Consider the following 10,629-nt stretch of genomic DNA (forward strand, 5'->3'; position numbering starts at 1 on the left):
GTGTAGGCTGCAACAACATAACTGGACGTGTCAACAGGCTCGATCTTGGCAATCGTGATGGGTACGAAGAGAATGCATTTGATGGTGAGATCAACCCTTCTTTGCTTGTTTTGAAAGATTTGGAATACTTGGATTTGAGCATGAATAACTTTGGAGGTGTCCAACTTCCAAGTTTCATTGGATCACTAGAGAAACTGAAATACCTCAATCTCTCTGGTTTATATTTTGTTGGAGTCATTCTCCCTAATCTTGGAAATCTCTCAATGTTGCTTTATCTTGATCTTAAGAGTCATGAAACTCTTGAGACTGACCTTCAGTGGCTTACAACTCTTTCTTCCTTAAAATACCTTAACTTGGGAGGAGTGAACCTTACTAAGACTACATCCTATTGGCTTCCCACTGTTAATATGCTCCCTTCACTAGTTGAATTGTATTTGCCCTCTTGTAGTCTTCCCATGCTTCCTCTCACTCTTCCTTCCATCAAATTCACATCCCTTTTAGTTCTTGATCGCTATGGCAATGAATTCAACTCCACGATACCTCCTTGGTTGTTCAATCTCACTAAACTATAGAGATGTTGGATTTCTTATCTAACAGTCTGACAGGAAAACTGCCTGATTCTTTGGGATATCTTAAAAGCTTGAGATACCTTGACTTGTCAGATAACTCACTTCAGGGTTCAATCCCAAAATCGATTCGAAATTTAACATCTTTGGAGGAGTTTAAACTTAGATTGAATCAAATGAGTGGGATTATCCCAAAAAGTCTTGGGGAGCTCTTATCGCTAGTTTCACTTGATATCTCTGGCAACACATGGGAAGGTGCCATTACAGAAGCTCATTTTGTGAAACTTGGAGGCCTGAGAAGAGTATCAATTGGAAACGATTCCCCAAACATCTCCTTGGTTTTCAACATAAGTTCTGATTGGATACCTCCTTTCAAATTAAGATACTTGGACATTATATCGTGGCAACTGGGTCCCAAATTTCCTACATGGCTTAGAAATCAGACTGAGTTGACCATGGTGGTACTCAATAATGCTAGGATTTCAGGCACCATACCAAATTGGTTTTTGCAGTTGGATTTGCAATTAGATATTATAGATGTTGCTTATAATCAACTAAGAGGCAGGGTGCCCAATTCATTAAGATTCAGCCATTATTCCCCTTTTGATTTGAGTTCAAACCTTTATGAGGGCCCACTCCCACTCTGGTCACAGTAGTGCTAGTGCTTCCATCCAACTCATCTCACTAATAATACTGTTAGGAATTTTATCCCTTGAAACCATTAAATTCGGTTTTGGCAGTGATGATCATAATGTGGGATGCATAGATATAGAGAGAGGAAAGCCCTTCTCAAGCTTAAACTAGGCCTCATAGATCCTTCCGGTCAGCTTTCGTCTTGGGTGGGAGAAGTTTGCTGCAAATGGAGTGGTGTAGGCTGTAACAACATTGCTGGACGTGTCAACAGGCTCGATCTTCGCAATCGCTATTCAGATGGGTGGGTTGGTGACGGAGCAACAAAGCATGCATTTAGTGGTGAGATCAACCCTTCTTTGCTTGTTTTGAAAGATTTGGTTCACTTGGATTTGAGCATGAATAACTTTGGAGGTGTTCAACTTCCAAGTTTCATTGGATCACTAGAGAAACTGAAATACCTCAATCTCTCTGGTGCATATCTCCCCCCAATCTTGGAAACCTCTCAGGGTTGCTTTATCTTGATCTTGGTAATAACATTGTTGAACCAATTGAGAATGACCTTCAGTGGCTTGCAACTCTTTCTTCCTTAAAGTACCTTAACTTGGAAGGAGTGAACCTTGCCAAGACTACATCCTATTGGCTTCCCACTGTTAATATGCTCCCTTCACTTGTTGAATTGCATTTGCCCGCTTGTGGACTTTCCATCCTTCCTCTCACTCTTCCTTCTATCAATTTCACATCCCTTTTGGTTCTTGATCTCTCTGGCAACTATTTCAACTGCACACTACCTCCTTGGTTGTTTAATCTCACTGAATTAGAGATGTTGGATTTGGCATTTAACAGACTAACAGGAAAACTGCCTGATTCTTTGGGATATCTTAAAAGCTTGAGACACCTCAACTTGTTGTGGAACTCATTTCAGGGTTCAATCCCAAAATCGATTGTAAACTTAACATCTTTGGGGGAGTTTGGATGGAATCAAATGAGTGGGATCATCCCAGAAAGTCTTGGGGAGGTCTCATCGTTGGTTTCACTTCATATCTCTCGCAACACATGGGAAGGTGCCATTACAGAAGCTCATTTTGCAAAACTTGGAGGCCTGAGAGATGTATCAATTGGTTCCCCAATCAATTCCATAGTTTTCAACATAAGTTCTGATTGGATACCTCCTTTCAAATTAAGATTCTTGTACATTAGATCATGCCAACTGGGTCCCAAATTTCCTTCATGTCTCAGAAATCAGACTGAGCTGACCACAGTAGTACTCAATAATGCTACGATTTTAGACACCATACCAAATTGGTTTTGGCAGTTGGATTTGCAATTATCTAATCTAGATGTTACTTATAATCGACTAAGTGGCAGGGTCCCCAATTCATTAAGATTCAGCTATTCTTCCATTGTTGATTTGAGTTCAAACCGCTTTGAGGGCCCTCTCTCCCACTCTGGTCCTCAAACATTACCTTGCTGTGTCTTAGAGACAGTTTATTTTCAGGGCCAATTCCTCATAACATTGGTCAAGTGATGCCCAATTTGACATATCCAGACATTTCTAGGAACTCTATGAGTGGAAGCATTCCCCTGTCCTTTGGTAATTTAATCCAATTAGAAGTCATGCTTATCTTTGATAATAACTTGTCTGGTGAGATTCCTCATTTTCGGAACAATATACCATCATTGTATTTTTTAGACATGTCAAACAACAGCCTCTCTGGTACAATCCCAAGATCCTTAGGCTCTCTTACTTCACTCAGATTCTTGACCCTCTCTAGCAACAACTTTTCAGGTGAAGTTCCTTCCTTGAAAAACTGCACTGAGATGAAGATTCTTGATCTTGGTGATAACAAGTTTTCTGGACCGATTCCAGCTTCCATCAGAGAAAGCATGCTCTCTTTATCAATTTTAAGCTTGAGGTCTGTTCGGTTCATTTTTACACATGATTTTTCATGTTATTCACCCACTATTTTGAGTTAGTTCTTGACATTTTATAGCTTTTTACTTCCTTTTTGTGTTTTCTTAGATTTTACCTTGGTTGGAATGAAAATGAGCTAAAAGTGCACTATTTGTTATAATTTCTGTTTTTGTTCATTTTCGTAGGTCAACTTCTTGACCTGGGATCAACATGCTCCGGTGCTCGGATGAGGTCATGATCTTCACGAGACTTGTTCCAATGGATGTTAACTACAACATATCCAAATTTGAGCTCCATTGGACAAGTATTGCCCATCCAACCAATCCAGCATGTTACCACAGCTCTGAAAATCCGAACTTGGCCAGCTTTTACCTCCTTTGTGTTATTTTGATTTTCTTGTTACCATAACTCTTGGTAACAAGAAGTTACCTTAGCTTTGAGATAATTTCTGAAGCAATTGGCATCTTTGTGAGGACAAAGCTTCATGATGGCAAGGGGACAATGGGCTAAGGCTTTATCAAAGGTGGTAGTTTTATATTAAAAGGTAAAAGCTGAAAAGGAGGAGAGAGGGAGAAGAAGTCAAAGGGCAATCTGATTTGGGGGAGCTTTGCAACGGGAGAGACAGGCTATTCCATCAGTCTACACAGAGGAGAGCAGATTTTGGGGAGAGTTGGAGCTAAGAAAAAGCCAAGGTGCAGCCAAGAAAAGTGGAGAAGAAGACTTCCACCATTGATGATCTTGAAGCTTTCATCATTTTCTGAAAATCTGTAAACTCTTTCTAATTTTATTTTGAGTTTGTATTTGGAATAAGTATGAGCAACTAAACTCCATAGCTAGGGCTTAGGTTGAAGCCCTAAACATGATTACCTTATTGTTTTGATGCTTGAGTGTATGAATTTCTAAATATTGTTGATGAATTCCAATTCACCAAATTAATCTATCCTTGATGTGTGTTTTTCCTTGGTTGGCCATCTTTGAAAGCATGCCTCTTGAGATTGTTGGGATTATGTGTATCTTCATGTTTTCCTAAGCAATAGATGGATGGAGTAAGAACCATCCATGTGAATTGGTTTCTTGAATACCTAATGTAAACACCATGCTATTAGGATTCTTGTGATGTTCATATTCTCTTTGAACTTAATGGGTTTTCCTTGTAATCGAATCGAAGTACGAACCATACCTAGGTTCGGTTATGAGGAGAGCACAAGTATTGTAGCACGAACCATGCACTTTACGTATATTAGAGAGAATCAATGCATCTTGAGCCACGACCCATGGTCTTGATTGCGAACATCTTCATCAACACGTTTAGAGTTCATCACTTGAGTATTCATGAACTTTGGTAGAATTGTTTAGGGTGGATTCCGAAACCCTAGTGTGTGTTACATTTTAATTTCACATCTTGATAATTCATCTCTGCCATTCTTGTTAAATTTAGAGTTCATTTACATTCATGCAATAGAAATAGGTCACTTGAAACAAATCAAAACCCCCCCCCAAAATGTGTGTGTGAGTTGCGTGTTTGACACGTTTTGTGTCTTTGTTACTGAATTTTATTTGTTTCTGTAATTGTTTTGGACTTTTGGTCCGCGCTGTGTTCTTGCATTTTCTGTGCTGAATCCAACCGTATAAAGAACTTGAATTTTGGACATACGGTTGGAAAGTTATAGGTCAAAAACTGGACAGAGGTCGAAACTGAAAAACAGAGAAAACAAATCTGCCGAAAGCGACCGGTCGTCACTGTTCACGCGACCGGTCGCTCATCACACGTTTATTGAAATTTCGACTCTGCTTCTAACGACCGGTCGTCACTGTTCACACGACCGGTCGCACTGTTCACTATTCACGACACTGTTCATGTCACTGTTCACAGGTGATAAACAGGTGATCAAATGGCGATAGAAAATGCTGTTTGTGTTTTTCTTTAGTTTTCTTGTGTTGTTTCATTTCTTTTGCACTTCTTTACTTATTTTTAGTTTCCATTTTGCATTTGCGTATTTGTGGTGTGTCAATTAAGTGTTCTTTACGTACTCAAACTAGAACTTATAGGAAACCGACAAGTTCTTCGTGGGATCGACCCCGTACTTACATAATCTATACTTCGATAGATTCGTGCACTTGCGGGTATTTTTAATTGGTTGTTTGCACATTAATTTGTGTCCTTTTAGGAATGCAACAAGGTCCAACTCATTTACTGGAAGCATCCCTTTACAATTATATGGCCTTTCCACTCTCCATATACTGGACTTCACACACAACAATCTTTCTGGAAATATTCCCCACTGCATAGGTAATTTGAGTGGCTTTAATTCTGAGGTCACAGAAAATGATACAATATCCTACAGTTACAAGGGAAAAGTGAAGGTAGTGTCAAAAGGAAGAGTGCTTGAATATGACTCCATCCTTTACCTTGTTAATAGCGTTGATCTCTCAAACAATAACTTGTTAGGAGAGATGTCTGTGGGGCTAACAAGCCTAATAAAGTTGGGCACCTTAAATTTGTCCATGAATCGTTTGACAGGAAACACTAGTAAAAAAAAAACCCCTCGCACGACAAACGTTTGAGCGTCGCTCAAAGTCACTTTGAGCGAAGAAAGCCAAAACTTCGTCTCTAAAAGTCTTACGCGACTAAATTTTGCGCAACGAAACACACATCGTCGCACAAAGTCACTTTGCGCGATGACAAAACATCGTCGCTTAGAGTTGTTTTGCGCGACGAAAAGCAACAAAAATAAACTTCGTTGCACAAAGTCTTGTGCGACGACATATATTTCGTCGCTCAAAGTCTTTACAAAAATAAATAAAAATAAAAAATTATTTTTTAAAATCTTTGCATGACTTTGCACAACCAATTAGTAAACTTCGTTGCACAAAGTATTGCGCTACCAAGTGTGGTTCGTCGCGCAAAGTCTTTACAACCAAAAAAAATATATATATATTTTTAAAAATCTTTGCATCACTTTGCGTGACCAATTACTAAATGTCATTGCACAAAGTATTGTGCTACCAAGTGTTGTTAGTCGCACAAAGTCTTTACAAAAATAAATAAGTGTGGTTCGTCGCACAAAGTCTTTACAAAAAAAAAAAAAAATTATTTTTTAAAATCTTTGCATGACTTTGCGCGGCCAATTATTAAATTTCGTTGCACAAAGTATTGAGCTACCAAGTGTTGTTCGTCGCGCAAAGTCTTTACAAAGATAAATAAAATAAAAAAATTATTTTTTAAAATCTTTGCATGACGTAATCCAAATATTTCGTCGCCTAAACCAATTTATTTTTGTTTTTTTTATATATTTTGTATGCATAACACTTAAGAAATTAAACGGAATATATATATTTATTAAGTAGCTTTAAATTTATTAATTTAGTTCGGATCATATTTTTGTTAGAAAAATATATTATTGTAGTTCAGATTGGGTTTTTGTTAGAAAATATATATTTTAAATTGATGATCGAATTAGTTCAATGTATTCATATAGGGTCAAGGAGTGTAGCTGTAAAAAATCCTCAAAATCGAAATTGAAATAACCGTTAAATCATGATTTTTCATTTATAACCGTCGAAATGTTTTGTCCCATTACTTGATCTCTGAATGTTTATTTTTTCCGATTTTTGGCGTATATGATCTGGAAGTATAAACAAACAAGTTTGATGGTTGGATCGTTGAAATTAGTTTCGTAGAATGCGTATGCCATCAAAACAATATATTCACTAACAATTAAGAGTTTATTTATACTTTTGTTAAATATAACATAAGATTTTGTGGTATCCACTAGTGTAAATATTTTAAATTGAAGATCAAATTCAGTCATTGTATTCATATAGGGTCAAGGAGTGTAGCTGTAAAAAATCATCAAAATCAGAGTTGAAATAACCGTTAAATCGTGATTTTTCGTTTATAACCGTCGAAATGTTTTGTCATATTACTTGATCTCTAAATGTTTATTTTTTCCGATTTTTGGCGTATATGATCTCAAAGTATAAACAAACAAGTTTGACGGTTGGATCGTTGAAACTAGTTTCGTAGAATGCGTATGCCATCAAAACAATATATTCACTAACAATTAAGAGTTTATTTATACTTTTATTAAATATAACATAAGATTTTGTAGTATCCACTAGTGTAAATCTTTTAAATTGAAGATCAAATTCAGTCATTGTATTCATATAGGGTCAAGGAGTGTAGCTGCAAAAAATCATCAAAATCAGAGTTGAAATAACCGTTAAATCGTGATTTTTCGTTTATAACCGTCGAAATGTTTTGTCCCATTACTTGATCTCTGAATGTTTATTTTTTCTGATTTTTGGCGTATATGATCTCGAAGTATAAACAAACAAGTTTTACGGTTGGATCGTTGAAACTAGTTTTGTAGAATGCGTATGCCATCAAAACAATATATTCACTAACAATTAAGAGTTTATTTATACTTTTGTTAAATATGACGTAACATTGAGTGGTATCCACTAGTGTAAATATTTTAAATTGAAGATCAAATTCAGTCATTGTATTCATATAGGGTCAAGGAGTGTAGCTATAAAAAATCATCAAAATCAGAGTTAAAATAACCGTTAAATCGTGATTTTTCATTTGTAATCGTTGAAAAGTTTTGTCTTATTACTAGATCTCTGAATGTTTGTTTTTTGCGATTTTTGGGGTATACGATCTCGAAGTATATACAAACAAGTTTGATGGTTGGATCGTTGAAAAGTTATGTAAAAAAAAAAAAAATTTCAATTTGAAGGGAGTAAAGTCACATTTTCAGTAAACTTTATAATAATAATTTTTTTAATAAAAAATATAACAACGGGGTCGTTGTGCAAAAACCAATAGCACGACGTCATAATGTAAACATGCGTCGGGCAAACCAATTATTTTTTTATTTAATTATACATTATAAATTTTAAGATATAGTTGTTTTCATAAGTTTTTATTATTTTTTGAAAACTTTGCCCAAGGAATATCAATATTTTGTTGCCTAACCCTTATTTACTTATTTTTATATTTTATATTGTTAAACTAAATTATTTCTTTATTTTTTAATATTTTCAATCGTAAAATAAAATTATTTTAGTTTTAATTATTCATAACAATTATTTTTATAAATATTGCGCTACGAACCAATTTTTCGTCTCTCAAAACTTTGCGTGACCAACAATTTGTCGTGCAATACTCTAAAAATTTGGGCGAGTACCAAAAATAGGACGCGGGATTTTTTTGGTCGCGTAAAACTCTAAAAATTTGGGCGGGCACAAAAAATGGGAATTTTTTTGTTAAGACCTTGCGCGACCAATATAATATTTCGTCGCGCAAAGTATGCTCTAAAAATTTGGGCGCGTGCCAAAAATGGGAAAGTTTTTTTAATTTTTTTTAAGACTTTGCGCGACCAATATTTAGTCTTTCGTCGCGCAAAGTATACTCTAAAAATTTGGGCGGGTACCAAAAATGGGACGCGGGAATATTTTCGTCGCGCCAAACGTTGCACGACCAACAATTCGTCGTGCAAAACCCTAAAAATTTGGGCGGGCACCAAAAACGGGAATTTGTTTTAAAATTTTTTTAAGACTTTGCACGACCAATATAATATTTCGTCGCGCAAAGTGATACGGTTTTTAAAACCAAAATAACTCCTCCACCATTTTCTCAATGTTTTCTACTCTTACCTCGCCTCTCTCTTTCCCTCTCCCCAAATCCGACCCTTTCTCTCACAGTCACTCCTCTCACTTAATCTCTCATCTCTCTCTTCACTATCTCTCACTCTCACTCACTCTCAATCACTCTCTCATTTCTCTCTCACTATCTTCTCTAATTCTCTCACACTCACTTCTCCCTCTCATTCTCACTCACTCAAATTCTTGCAAAAGGTATATTCTCTCCAAATTTTAAATTTTTTTCATTAATATATGTTTTTGGAGTTAGTTTTGAGTTTGTGCCGGGTTTGGGGTTGAGTATAGGGTGAGGATTGGAGTTTGGGTAGGATTTGGGGTATAACAATTTTAGGGGAGATTATGCCAATTTTTTGTTATTATTTTATGTTATTTTTTTGTTATTTGACCATATTTGTGTTTTTGTAGGGAATCGTCGAGACTTTGACGGCTAAAGTTGAGGATTAGGACACTATCGAAACATATCCTTCGCCACTACTACCACAATAGGCTTGTATTAGGATTTTACTATTGTACTTTGTTAATTTATGTGTACATTTTGAATATTATATATATTGGATAATTTGACCACTATTTTTTATATGTAATTTTGTTTTGAATATGTCAATTTAAATTAAAGTAATTAAAAAAAATAAAATGATACAATTAAATTAAATTTAAAAAGTAAAAATTTGAAAAAATTAATATAATTAAATTGATATAAGAGAAATAATAAAACAAAATGTCAAAACCTTTCGCGACAATTAAAAAATTTAAAAAAAAAAAAAAAAAATTTGAATATTTCGTTGCGCAAATATTTGCACGACGTTAGCATTCGTCGCGCAAAGTAGTTAAGTTCGTTGCGCAAAGCAGTTAAGCTTCGTCGCGCAAAGAAGTGAAGGTTCATCGCGCAAAGTAGTTAAGATTCGTCGCGCAAAGTTGTGAAGGTTCGTCGCGCCAAGTAGTAAAGGTTCGTCACTCAAAGTAGCTTTGAGCGACGTTAGAATTCGTTGCGCAAAGTAGTTAACTTTCGTCGCGCAAAGTATCTCTGCGCGACGAAGAATAGTTTTGCGCGACCAATATTTCATAGCAAACTTATTTCGTCGTGCAAAGTGTTTTTTGTAGTAGTGAAATATCCCAGCAAATATCAGAAACTTGGGATGGATAGAAACTCTTGATCTATTAGTGTGATCTATCTTTCAGGTTCAATTCCACAGAGCATGGTTTCTTTAACATTTTTGAATCATCTGAATCTATCGTACAATAGCTTGTTCGGGAAAATTCCAACAGGTAACCAGTTTAAGACATTTATGAGGGCAATGCAGGTCTTAGCAGGTGTCCATTACCAACTGGTTGCCAAGACAATGAAGAAGCACCTCAAGTTCCAAGTGGAGATGGAGGAAAGGATGATGACAGTAAACTTGAAAAGCTACAGTTCATCATCAACATGGTGATAGGTTTCTGTGCAGGGTTCTGGGGAGTTTTTGGGACTTTGGCCATGAAGAGGTCTTGGAGATATGCCTATTTTCACTTCCTTGACAAAGTGAAAGATGCTGTCCTTGATTTTGTCTTAGCCATTGGTACTTATCTGCAGAAAAGATCGTAGAGCATAGAAGAAGCTGCACATGTGAAGGCATATGTATGCAAGCAAATAAAGCAAAGTTTAGTATTGTCCTTTACAATTTTGTAAGTTGGTTATTGTAATATGAATTTATACTTTTGTGTATTGTGCCTTAACGAAACAATTGCTTCAATCCATTTGAGTCAGAAAATAAAAGATTTAACGAAGTTCCTCACAACAAGTATAATTGAGGTATGTCCAAAGCCTGTGCAAACACATCCACTATCAACAAATTAGGATGTTTACAAAATGTT

The 10,629-nt window shown here is 36.0% G+C and overlaps 1 pseudogene; it reads left to right on the forward strand.

Moving 5' to 3' along the window:
- Positions 1 to 1,190: 1,190 nt before the first annotated feature.
- On the forward strand, positions 1,191 to 10,360 carry LOC110764193 (receptor-like protein EIX2; annotated as a pseudogene).
- The last annotated feature ends 269 nt before the right edge of the window (positions 10,361 to 10,629 follow it).

This window comes from Prunus avium, chromosome 7 (assembly GCF_965620075.1).
Source record: "Prunus avium chromosome 7, drPruAviu1.hap1.1, whole genome shotgun sequence".
Lineage (NCBI taxonomy): Eukaryota > Viridiplantae > Streptophyta > Magnoliopsida > Rosales > Rosaceae > Prunus > Prunus avium.